Source organism: Arachis hypogaea, chromosome 3 (assembly GCF_003086295.3).
Source record: "Arachis hypogaea cultivar Tifrunner chromosome 3, arahy.Tifrunner.gnm2.J5K5, whole genome shotgun sequence".
In the NCBI taxonomy this organism is placed as follows: Eukaryota; Viridiplantae; Streptophyta; class Magnoliopsida; order Fabales; family Fabaceae; genus Arachis; species Arachis hypogaea.
Genome location: NC_092038.1, coordinates 5,339,552 through 5,353,145, shown reverse-complemented (window position 1 = coordinate 5,353,145; position 13,594 = coordinate 5,339,552). Strand labels below are relative to the sequence as shown.

Here is a 13,594-nt window from a genome sequence, read left to right as displayed (position 1 = left end):
TATTGAGTGTTGAACTTGCATAATATTGTGTAGAATAAGTGAAAGGACTAGCAAGTAATTACTTGGGAAGCTGATGATTATGGTTCTGTTAAGCAACGGTTTGCATATATGCTTCAGTAAGATTATTCAACTTTGGACATGTAGGTGAATGCTTTTACTTTGGTTAAAATTATGTTATTTCTACTCCTGTAGCATGGAATACTGAAATGTGCATAAAAAACTATGCAAAGTAATTTTTTTATTGGAAAAGAAAAAGTGTAATGAGCATGTATGCTAAATTTAAATTGTATCTCATTCATACGGTGATCCCATATACAGGATGATAGGATGCATCGATTTGATTTTGAAAAAGTTACAAACTTTATAATATTAAATTGGATCATCCGATTTACTTTTTAAAAAATTAAAAAAATTTAAAATACTGAAATCGGATCTCTGATTTCTATTTTACTGATTTGTGTGGTGCTCTAAATTTTTTTTTTGCATAACTGGACTTTTCGATTTTGAAATCGGATCATTCAATTTTTTGTTTTAAAAAAAATAAAAAATTTTAAGATACAAAAATTAGACTAAATTTCTTCCATAATTTTAAAAAATATAAAATTATAATATTGAGGTGTATCTCTCTTTTCAAAAATTAGCGCGTTGTTGACAATTCTGTAAACTTGGCTATCTTAATTAGTTAGTTCACAAGAGTACCGTATTTTACGATCCAGCCTTTATTTATACGGAACATGTAATAAGAGCTTCTAAAAGACGATGTTATGAACATCATCTATATATGAATGTTGAAAACACTGGATTCGATGTGAATGCATTAATGCATTATTGGTTCGAATATTCTCTCTATATATTGCTCTCTTACGTCAGTGCACATGTTATGAGCATTACAGCTAGGTATTACCGATCGTGAAATAGTTAAGCGAATAAAAGGGCATTTCCTTTGAGAGATACAAGTTCTTGTGCCAATCAAATATATCATGTATGCTCCCAAAGGAAGAATTATACAAAATTTTCTCATGAATCCGTTTGCACGTGGGAAGTTGAATTTTCTTGTAATTATCATTATTATTTTGTTGATAGTTAGTTAGGTGGACCACTATGGACACTTGGGCAAGCATCGCGAGGAAATTAAATCCCCTCTACAAAGCACACGAATGCCATCGTCCGAGTTTGTATTTTGTAACCACTAAGGAATATGACCTTGGTAAAAACAAGGAAGCTATATACGAATTGTAACCTCTAAAGTGGTTTCTGACATTCACGAATTGTATTAATTTAGCTCTTGACTTATAAATTGTATTGTTTATATCTTTGATTTTGTTAAAAATGCACCAAATTGATCCCTCTCTTTGGCCAGTTTACCTGCCGCCAGCAATGACATGGCACTGACATGCCACGCTGGCGTATATAACGGCTAAATAGCGTGGTAATTGGAATTATTATTGACCCATTGTAGTCCTTCTGCCTATTTTCAACCCTAATTTCAGCATTTCGTCTTTATCGTTCGTCATCTTCTTTTCTTTGTTCAAGAACGTTCTTCTCCTGCTTCTTTATTATTACTCTTTGAAACTGAAAACAAAATCATGATTGGATGTTGCCCACCTCGTAGAGGCATCCTTCTCCGACCACCAGAGCCTTGTGGATGCCGTCAAGAAGATGGATGTTGTCATCAGTGCCATCTCCGGTGTCCATATCAGGAACCACATCATTGACTTGCAGCTCAACTTCATTAATGCCATCAAGGAAGCAGGCAACATCAACGTTTCATTCAATTCATTTTAGCTTCTAATTTCATCATCAATCAATTAATAGTCTAGTCTTGTATGTTCGTAGCACTTCTTGCCGTTGGAGTTTGGACTGGACCCAGCAAGAATGTGGGACGCGTTAGAGCCAGGAAGGGTGACATTTGATGACAAGATGGTTGTGAGGAAGGCGATAGAGGAAGCAAACATCCTTTTCATGTACATCTCCACTAACCTATTTGAGGGCTACTTTGCGGACAACCTGTCTCAGATGGGGGCTTTTGTGCCTCCCAGGGAAAAGGTCCACCTCCTCGGAGATGGCACACTCAAGGCGTTTTTGTCGATGAAGACGATGTCGCCACCTACATTATAAAGACCATCAATGACCCTCGCACCCTTAACATGACTCTCTACCTCAAGCCTCCCGACAACATTTTCTCGCAAGGAGACGGTCGAAATACCAATTGTTTCACACTGTTCGCACGAACAAGGCCAGTAAAGACAAGAGCTTTAACTGCGTTAAACAAGAAAATGATGCCAATGAAAAAGTTGGTGTTATATTATCAAAAGAGAAAAGATCTTATGACAACTGCAGGGGATGCTTTGAAAACCAACATCACCACATTAAGCCCTCTTGTGCTTCCAACATCTGAGCAGTTGCTATTGTTTGCAACATTGGTTGCCAAGAAATTTTTAAAGACGAAAGTCAAAGTATATATTCTAGATTTCAAACTTACATTTGAACTTTTTTACATCCATGCAGGAGGCAGGACTATTTTGGATGAGTTGAAAAAGAACTTGCAGTTATCTCTATGGCATAAATTGGCTTACACAGAAGCCAACGAAAGGGTCAAGAAGGGTGATAGAGTATGGCAAATAGCATTTGGTTCTGGATTTAAGTGCAATAGGGCAATATGAAAAGCTCTCAAGACCATTAACCACAACTTCTCAATTGAGATTCTAAGAGTTTCATCATTCTAATTCTAAACAATGCAATTTCACGTATCATTCATTGACCTTGACTCGCACATCTAATCATGATTTTGCTTTCAGTTTTAAAAGAGTAACAACAAAAAAGTAGGAGAAGAACGTTCCAGAGCAAAGAGAAGAAGATGAATAGCGATAGAAATGGGATGCTAAAATTAGGGTTAAAAATAGGTAGAGGGACCACAATGGATCAAATATTTCTAATTGCCACCTTAGCTAGCCGTTATATACGCCAACATGGCATGTCAGTGTTATTTCATTGTCGGTGGCAGGTAAACTGGCTAGAAATGTGGAGAGAGACCAACGTGGTGCATTTTTAACAAAATCGAAGACATAAACAATACAATTGGTAAATTAAGGACTAAATCGATAAAATTCGTAAATTTCAGAGACCACTTTAAGGTTTAATTCAAGAAAAAAGTTATGGTTAATTGTATTACAAGTGTGCTAACTTCCATCTTTTTGATTGTTGGATTATTATTTATTAGTGTATTAATAAGTATTAATGAATTTATTAATTAACTATTTTACTCGGTAAATATGTATAAAAATAACATACATAAAATTAGTTAACATGGTAAATATTTTTGCTCTGATAAAGAAATTTTGGATTCAAACATTATAAATTACAAAAAACATATACACGTGATAAAATAGTATTTTAAAACTAAAATGTACATTGATATATAATAGAGGATATGACTAAGCAACATTTTTCTATTATTTCATTTCTCCCAAACGATTTTTGTCCACTCATGGCTGAATAAGCAAATGTCCTTATAGAATTTCTTTGATTGCTAGATGTTTTTGTAAACATAAGTTCATTACATTATTTTTAATGAAATTAATTTTAATATACTAATAATATAAACGTTTTATATAATCGTATAATTATATTTATTTTTTTAGATAATTATTTATATAATTAATATAAAAAATAATTATTTTTATTGATGTGACGTTACATAATTAAATACACATATAAAATTATTTTACACTGATGATACATCAAAATTAAATTATATTTTTAATATATTTTATCTACTTTTATGCCAATTGTATTTAGAAAATGACACATTACTCTTGTATGCATACAAAATGCTCATATGAACACGTGAAGATTTTCTTTATTGGTAAAATCAACTAAAATCTTTGTGGTAGGTACTTTAATAGTAATAAATCAATAATTTAATTACTTTGTTATCTATATATTGTTATATTAAAAAAAAAAAGATGAGAGTTGAACAACGGCTTCCAATTCAAATGAAATGTCGGAACTTAACTACTAAATTATGGGTTTGACGAGTAAATTTTTATTTTAATTTCTGACATTTATGTAATTATTTATTTTGATTTTTAAAATTTAAAATTTGTCATAGTAGTTTTCCATTTAGGTATAGGCATTAATTTGACCTTTCGATCTTTTCCGGTACCGTGATGAATCAGCAAAAAAAAAAATATTAAGATGGCAAAATCTTATTATATCAAACTCTTCAATAATTATATGATATAACAACATTTAATTTTAAATTTGAGTTAGTTCATAAAATCTTTTTTTTTCTTTTTCTTCTTTATCTTCTTTCTACTCTCTGCTATTTTTCTTTTTTCACTTCCCCTTTTTTACTTTCTTATCTTCCACTCAGTTGGAGTAGAGTTGGAGAGAGTTGGAATAGCACCCATTATGAAAAAAATGGTTGAATCGCATCTAAGGTGGTTTGGACATGTGAGAAGAAGACCGATAGAACATCCAGTCAAGAAGATGGATGAGATGGAAGATGGACAAAGGGCGAAAGGCAGAGGAAGACCTAAGAAGACCATCCATGAGGTGGTCAAACGAGATCTACATGTAAACGGTCTCTCTGTAGACATGATACATGACAGCACAATGACGTCGTTTGATTCATGTAGCCGACCCCACTTAGTGGGACAAGGCTTTGTTGTTGTTGTATCTTCCACTCGACTCTTTTTCTATAATAATATGCTTATTGTTGAGTAAATACTCATAGTCGTTCCTGAGATTCATGCAAATACCCATAGCAATCTCTAAGTTCCCGATTTTTCTATTGTAGTCCTCCAGATAGAGTTCTGAGCACTCAAACTGGTCCCTGGCCATATTTCAGGTGATGACTCATCACCGGAACGCTGACGTGGCCTCGAATTGCCACGTGGGAGGGGTCCAAAACGTCTTCGTTTTGGGTTTGGCGCCCTTAAAAACCAAAAACGATGCCGTTTAGGTGTTATTTAGTATGAAAAATAGTTTTCTCCCCCAACACAAACACTTCACTTCACTCGTCTCTTCTTCTTCCACCCTCTGACTTCTTCTTCATCTCCCCATCAATGGCGTAGCCGTAGAGTTGTATTCACTGGGTTTAGAAAAATTTGAGAGAAGAAGTAATCCGACCAGAAGTTGTTATCGTTCTTCCCCTCCTTCACCATAAGCACGAGGTTCTGACTTGATCAGACTCAAGGTAACCTTCCTTTTTTTTTACTTTGTATTTTTAATACAGTGTTGGTTGATGATATGCAAGTTGTTAGTGTAGTTGAGGTTCTGGAATTTTGGTGTCATTGTAGTGTCTAGGGTTTGAAGGCTGGCTGGAATTTGTGGAGTTGCTATATTTAACCCGAATGAAACAAAGGTAAAATAGGGAGTTGTATGCAAGATTGGAAAAATATATTTTCTTGTGGTGAATAATTTTTTTTAATGCATTAGTAGGCTTTCAAATTCTGCCTATACTAAGAAAAAATTTAAAATTTCTTGCAAATGGAAGATAAGTTGGACATCATGTTTCATCATGGGAGTGACTTCAAAAAAAATGCAGAAGGCTCTATGGTATATTCTCCGGACAACAATGCCTGTTTAGATGATCTAGACACTGATACTCTAGATGTCTTCTACATACGAAACTACCATAAGGAGCTTGGGTACAATGACATAAAACAGTGCTGGTGGTATGTTCCTGGAAAAGGCTTGGATAATGGGTTGAGAAATGTAAACAGTGACAAAGAGATAAGAAAGATGGTGAATTGTGTTAGGACAAATGAGGAATTAATTGATGTATATTTCGAGTATGGAGTGTCAATGTCGGAGGTGTTAAAGGGAGACAACACAGTTGTGTACTTGAATGACGATGGTGGAGAGGGGTGTAATGCAGGTACAGATGCTGATGTGAGCCCCTACTCAATGAGACTAATGCACTCATAGTTGCTCCTATCCCAAAGGTTGTACCCAATAGTTCTTGCAAATTCAGCCCCCAAAAAAATAAAACATCTCCACGACAATCACAATCATCACACTCCAAAACCAAGATGCCTACGAAAAATGCAAATCCTCCCAAGACAACCAACCCTCCCAAGAAGACCAACCCCCCAAAGCCCACCAAGCCCACAAAGCCCACCAAAATCAGCCAGCCCATGAAGCCCAGTCAGAGCACTAAATCTGATAAGAGTGATAAGTAGAAACTGTCCAAAAAATCAAGTATTTTCAGGAGACTTTGTACACGGTCAGTTGCTAGAGGATTCAGGAGTAAAGTGTTTAACAATGAAGTTCTTTTTAATGTATCTTCTGACTCCTCTGGAAGTAAAGAGGTTAGCCTGTTTAAACCAGGTCCGGATGAGGGTAGTTTCTCTGATTTTGACTAAAATTGGGAGTAAGATTAGGAGAAACATGGTACATGCAATGTTGGGTAAGAGAAATACTAATCCACTAGGTAAAGGGAAGGAGAAGATATTACATGAAAATGACGGTTTGGTGCAGGAGGTGAGCGACGCTGAAGTTGACCTTGGGTTTGTGGGTTGTGTTCATGAAGGTAATGACACCAATTTTTGGCACTTAGAGGAAATGAAGACGCCTCCAAATTCAGAAGATGAGCTGAAGGATAGAAATGATTCTGAAGAGGCAAGTCCGCTGTTTAGGGAGGGTGCAAAGTTTGGAGAGCTGCATCTTAAGGTTGGCATGAAGTTTGGAACGAAATGGAAATTTAGAGAAGTTGTGAGGGAATACACAATCCAAGAGGGTAGAAGCATAAAGCTAGTGAAAAATAATAACATAAGGTGCAGGGCGGTGTGTAAGGTTGAAGAGTGTCCATGGGTGGCTTATGCATCAAGAGACCATGAAGACACCTGTTGGTAAATTAAGACTTTCAACGACGACCACACCTGCCTAAGAGAGGACAAGAATAGGGCTGCCAACAGGAATTGGGTATGCAGCAAGCTTGTAAAGAAGGTGAGAAAGTATCCAAATTTTAGACATTGAGAGGCTACAACTTACTTCAAGACACGGTTTGACTTGACACTGAATAAGAATTCAATATCCAGGGCATTAATGGATACTAGAAGTGTAGTGTATGGGGATGAGAAAGAGCAATATAGGATGGTTAGAGATTATGGTATGATGCTGTTGAAGACTAATCCCGGTTTCACTGTACAAATATGCACCACCCCCAACCAGATGGTGAAGTTACCTTTGATAGGATGTATGTATGCTTAAGCGGCTATAAAAATGGGTTCAAGGCTAGCTGCCATCTGTTGATAGGTCTAGTTGGTACTTTCCTGAAGACATGGTTTGGTGATCAGATTTTGTCAGCCGTGGGGTTAGTTGCAAATCACCATATCTATGTGATAGCCTGGGCTATTGTGAGAGTGGAGAATACAGAGACATGGAGATGACTTCTTGAGCTACTTCATCAGGACTTGGGTTACTATAAAGATCATGACTGGTGCTTCATATCAGATATGCAAAAGGTATATGCTTATATTATGATGTGGTTTGGGTGATCATGGTTCGCTTAACCAAGTCCGCTCATTTTATGCCTATCCGAGTGAACTATTCTATGGAGGAGTTGGCGAGAGAGAACGTCGACATGGTAGGATGATGGTGAACGAGGTACCTTGCCAACTTGTTGGATTAGCAACGTTGAAAGTAGGGTGCTTAGTGGGGAATATATGTATATATATGTATAGATATATCCCATCGTGTGATTCAGATTTTCGAAGGTGAAAATCTTTTTAAGGAGGGGAGGATGTAAGAACCCGCGTTTTCACGTAAAACCGTTTTAATAAAGTAATTTTAGTGCCCAAAATAGATTCAAAATTTAGAAGTTTTAATTTGAAAATATAAATGTGATATTTGGTTTCGATGAATTTTTCTGAGTTGAAAAATGTACTTCTTTTGAAAAGTGTCTGTAAAAATGCGTAATGACACTTAAGCTGGCAGTACCAGCTCTACTCTATCCAATACCGCGTATTTTGGAAAATAATATTTTGAAAATTTATTTATTGTTTTGAAAGGATAAAAATAATTTAGAATCGAAAATCGGACACTAATTTTAGAGGTTTTGGCCCAAAGTGGGCCAAACGTACCAAAAATGCCAACAGGTTGGACCGGACTCAAGACCCAACCTATATAAACTCATTTAATGAGCTTTGAACTCATTTTCCAGCCCTAAGAGAGAGAGGCCGCGGTTTTTAGAGAGGAGAGGAGAAGAGGGATGACACTATTCATCCTCTATTTTTGGAAGCCATAACTTTTAATCCGAAGCTCCGATTGACGAGCCGTTTGCGGCCATGCGAAACTCTTTTCGAGCTCTACATTTCTATCTTAGCAAATCTGGTAAGAAATTGCGTCTCTCTTTCCAGTTTTGTGCCCTAGATTTCTGTGTTTTTGAGGTTATGGTTTTGAGTAGATTTTGTGGTTTTGGTTGTTTAGGTGATCTCTAGTAGCGGGTAAATATTGGATTTTACCCCTAATCACATTGAGTAAGGTAAGATTTCACTAAACCCTTGTATTTAGTTGTTTTGTGTATCTTAGGTTTTGATTTTGGTATATATATGTGTTGTTAGTTTGAGCTTTGGTGTTGGTTGGAGTTGGTTGAGGTTTTGGATCAAGCTTGGTGGCTTCATTTTTGTGTTTGGTGCATTTGGAAATCGACCAAGGTATGGTTTCGGATTCCTTTATGTAATATGTAATGTTTCTGGACACTTAGACTAGTTGACCCTAATATAGGATTGAATGTTGTGGGTGTATGAGTAATTATATGTGAATTGATGTTAATTGTTGGTGTATGAGTAATTATTCTAATCCACGTTATAGTTGGGGCAGCCATAAAATGGTTTGTTTGGATTCGAATCTGTGCCAAACCATCTGAGGACCGGCCTGCAGCCACAGCCGCACCATTCTGGCGAGACCGATCTTCTGCTCTTTATTTGCGTTCTAGTCCGATTCCAGCTAGATGGGGAATGAACAGAGTTTCCACCTGTAGTGCTACCACCACCCAACATCAACATGAGTAGCAGCTCCAGGTGGAACTGTGTGAGAACAGGAAGAATTGTATGAAAAAAGAAGAAGAAGAATAGATGAACAAGACGAAGGGATGAAATATCTGAGAATTTTGGGATTTAGGGTTACATGTAGTATGAGGGACCAATATGGGTACAAATTGCAAATTAGCCAGCTCAGCTAGCCGTTGAGAGCCCTCCAGCTTGGCAATTCGACTCTATATCAGCACTCCGGTAATGAGTCATCACCTAAAATATGGTCAAGGACCAGTTTGAGTGCTCGTAGCTCTATCTGGAGGACTACAATAAAAAAATCGGTATCTTAAGAATTACTATAAGTATTTGCGTGAATCTCAAGGACGACTATAGGTATTTACTAGCTTATTGTTTGCTGCAACACCTTCTTCTCTTAATGCATTTCATTTGTCTTATTTTCAGGTGGAACTAGCTTACTTCGATAATAGAGACATTTTTCCATACATAAGAAATCTCATCAAGCACTGTAGCCATTATTAATGAAAAATTCCATAGTCAAATGTTGCATGCATTTTATGCTGTAAAACGTGTGATAATAAGTTTCCAATAAATTGGAAAACATCCATTTTAAGGGATGTACTTTTTGGCTTCCTTCTCAAATGTTTATAAGTTACTCAACATGTAAATGATTACTGTGTTGAGTTCAATATCCTAATTTATGTGCCATAACTCTGTCCATTGAAAAAGAATGAGGATAATTGTATTCATTAAAATAAAATGAATAGAGATTTGAATTTTTCACTAATAATTATTGAAGATATCTATTGTATTACCGTAATTATGAGACACTCCTTTTATTTTAAAAACCTCTTTTAAAATTGATCAAAAGCCCCATCGAACAAATGACATGATCAATGAAAGTATATTACAATGAAAAAAGGAGAGATCGTGTCAAAAAAGAGAAAGGAGCACGGTAAAATAGGCGAAGGCAGAAAGAAAGTCAAGGAGAAAAAAATGGGTCAGTGGGAGACACAGGAAGTAGAAATGGAGAAGCGAGAAGAGAAAGACGGTGCAGACCGCGGAATAGGAGGAAGAAGAAAAAGTTAGGGTTTAGGACCAAATAAGATTCAAAATTAAATATTATCATGTCATCTAATCGTTGGAGAGTCTGGTAAGATTTTGTCATCTTAGTACTTTATTTGCTAACTCATTATCGAAAATGGTCGAAAGACCAAATTGGTGTCCGAACTTAAATTTGAGAATCACTATAAAAATTTTGAATTTTAAAGACTAAAATGAATAATCGCATAAATCCAAATACCTAAATAAAAATTTACTTTGGATTTGACATTTTGATTATTATACTTGTTAAATAGATTTTGGGTGATGTTATAAATAAAAAAATATTAGTTTAATGCAAATATTTTCAAAAGGTGTTTAGTTGTAGCTGAAAAAACAAAAATTTTCATAATTACGAAACTACCATGTAAAAAAATTAATTATAATTTTTTCTTATATAAATAAATACAAAACTATAGAGTACTCTATTCAAGCAAAATTATGGAATATCCATGAAATTTGTAAATAATATTTGTTGCATATGATAAATTCTTTTTTTGTAGCATTTTAATTATATAAAAAATAACTTTACTTTCCATTAAAAATTATGGAATATCCATGAAACATCTAAAACCACCACAATCATACATCTAAGTCCTATCTCCTATGAGACATACCACTGTCATTTACATGACTAAGATCTAATTTGAATAAATATATTAATTAAGTTTCTTTTAAAAAATAATTTAAACAATAAATATCTATATTAAAATTAGTTTATAAATAAGTTATTTTATATTTAAATTTTTTGTTTTAAAAATATTTATTTTAAAAAAATATAATAAAAAGTTTTTTATTATGAAAAAAGTCATTTTTTTATTTTGCTATAAATTCTTAAATAGTTTCTTAGAAAACTGCAATTTAATTTTAAAAATTGAACCAAACATTAATACTACTATTTTTCAAAAGTCAAAAACTCAAAAATTACTTTTAAAACTTTTCAAACATCTCTTATTCTCATATACTTTCATTATGTTAATCCATTTCAATCCCCTTTTTTACTTTTTATCCGCTACAACTAAAAACTAACACAATGGATGTTACTTCCTCATGTACTAGCCAATAATAATAATAATAATCTTAGCAATTTTATTTTCATAACTTTCTTGCTTATATATAAGCGTGTAAACATATATTATCCAATTCTCCCTACCGCATTAACCTGAGGGAGACAAAGACCAAAAAAAAAAAAAAAAAGCTGAGGGAGACAGGGAGATTATGAATCCAAATTCCAATCCTACTCCCAATTCCAATCTCAATTCAATCAATTTCAAACTATTAATTCAAGAACTCTAAATTTCCAACATCTCACTTTTATATTCAGTTTTAATGATGCGCAAAAAACGATTTGATGGCTTGTTCTGGTCATGACCGCACACATTTCCACAGTTTTGAATTTGATGCATACAACGGGAAGGGATTTGGGCTAGAATTCCAAGTCAGTCATTCTACGTTTAAAAAATAAAAAAATAAAACACACACACAATCATATTATGTGTATAAAACAATCAACTATTTCTATAAAACATAAATTATATATTTAAAAAATTTAATTTTAATACACTGTTAGTGTAAAATAGTTTTATACATATATATAATTACGTAACGTCACATCAATAAAAATAACTACATTTTACATTGACTACGTATATAGTCATCTAAAAAAATTAATGTAATTATCATACTTATTACACATACAAATTTTTTTGACATACAAGTTTATATAAGTTAACTGTAACCTAACAAAACCCACTTTCATAATGCGCGCGTAAAATCACGTCGTTCCTCTTCCAGCATTTGTATCACGCGTTCCTCCTCTTCCTCTTCTTTCTTCTCCTTCTTCTTTCGGCATTCCTCATTTTTCTTCGCGTTCCTTCTTCTTCTTCGTGTTTCATCCTCTTCGTCGTTTTTTTTATTGCTGCACTTTTTTCCTCCTCTTTCTATTGATTTTGTAGCATTATGTATTCTTTTTAGAAGGTAAAATAAGAACGAAAAAATGAATAAGAAGCAGCAGAAGATGAGGAGAAAGAAGATGAAGAGTTTTGAATTATACAGAATTTATCAGTATAAATTCACCGAAAATTCTTAAACAATACACAAAAATATCTTAATTTTACACCGAAATTTGCTGCAACTACACAAAAATATTTTCTCTAATGCTGCATTCTTCTTCTTCTTCTTCTTTTTTTATTTTAGTTGAATGATGTAAGTTCATCTTCTTCCAAGTAATTTTACATAATTATGTGTTTCTTATTCTTTGTTTGATATTTTTGTTTTTATTTTTGTTAAGAAAGAGTAGAACAAGAAAAAATTTGATAAGGTAAAATAAGAAAGAAAAAGATGAATAGAAAAAGAAGAAGAAGAAGCAGTAAAAGATGAGGAGGAGGAAGATGAAGAGTTTTGAATTATGCAGAATTTATCAGTACAAATTCACCAAAAATTCTTAAACTATACACATAAATGTCTTAGTTTTACACTGAAATTTGCTGCAAATACACAAAAATATTTTCTCTAATGCTATATTTTCTTCTGTTTTTTCTTATTTCTTTATTTCTTTTAGTTGAATGAATGTAAGTTCATCATCTGCCAAGCAATTTTGCAGTATTATGTGTTTCTTTTTCTTTTTTGTTTGATTTTTTTATTCTTGTTAAGGAAAAGTAAAATAAGAAAAAATTTGAGAAGGTAAAACAAGAAAAAAAAAGATGAATAAAAAAAAGAAGAATATCGTGATGATGATAAAAAAAAGAAGAAACAACAAAAGATGAGGAGAAGAAAGAGAAAGAGTTTTAAATTATGCAGAATTTATCTGTACAAATTTACTGAAAATTTTTAAACAATACATATAAATGTCTTAGTTTTACATCAAAATTTGCTACAATTACACATAAATATTTTCTCTAATACTACATTTTTTTCTTTATTTCTCTCTTTCTTTTATTTGAATGAATGTAAATTTATTTTTTTCCAAATAATTTTGTAGCATTATGTGTTTCTTCTTCTTTGTTTGATTTTTTTTTGTTTTTATTCTTGTTAAGAAAGAGTAAAACAAAAAGAAACTTGATAAAGTAAAACAAAAAAAGAAAGATGATTAAGAAAAAAAAAGAAGATGGTGATTATGATAAAAAGAAGAAGAAGAAGCAGAAGAAAAATAAGCAGAACATGAGGAGGAGGAAGAGGAAGAGTTTTAAATTATGTAAAATTTATTAGTATAAATTCGCCGAAAATTTTTAAACAATACATATAAATATCTTAGTTTTACACTGAAATTTACTGTAAATACACAAAAATATTTTCTCTAATACTGCATTTTCTTCTTCTTCTTTTTTTCCTTATTTCTTTCTTTCTTTTAGTTGAATGAATGTAGGTTCATCATCTTCCAAGTAATTATGCAGCATTAGGTGTTTTTTTTTGTTATTCTTGTTAAGAGAGTAAAATAAGAAGAAACTTGAGAAAATTTTATAGCAAAAATTTTAGATCAGGTAATGTCATCAATA

The 13,594-nt window shown here is 33.3% G+C and overlaps 1 pseudogene; it reads left to right on the top strand.

Moving 5' to 3' along the window:
• Window positions 1-1,590: 1,590 nt before the first annotated feature.
• LOC112771922 (isoflavone reductase homolog) lies at window positions 1,591-2,663 on the top strand (annotated as a pseudogene).
• Window positions 2,664-13,594: the final 10,931 nt, after the last annotated feature.